The following is a 258-nucleotide window of genomic DNA, read 5'->3' on the forward strand; positions in this document are numbered from 1 at the left end:
ATAAATGCAACAAACTAAGGAAAAACTGAATACGAAACGTTGTGAATCAAATAACTCAAATATTGTAATTGTTCGTCACACTTGATTTGCATATGTCAAATTCGCGTACATTCACTGAATGTCTCCCACATGCAGTAAATGTGAATAGCTAGAGATGCAGTACAAAGAGGTTTGTGTTAGTGTGGATGCGCATCGCCCCGCCTCTCGCAGCTGGAGCTCCTCTGATCTCACACACACACACACACACACTGTACAGAC

This window comes from Sinocyclocheilus anshuiensis, unplaced genomic scaffold (genome assembly GCF_001515605.1).
Source record: "Sinocyclocheilus anshuiensis isolate Anshui unplaced genomic scaffold, SAMN03320099.WGS_v1.1 scaffold747, whole genome shotgun sequence".
NCBI classification, from domain to species: Eukaryota; Metazoa; Chordata; class Actinopteri; order Cypriniformes; family Cyprinidae; genus Sinocyclocheilus; species Sinocyclocheilus anshuiensis.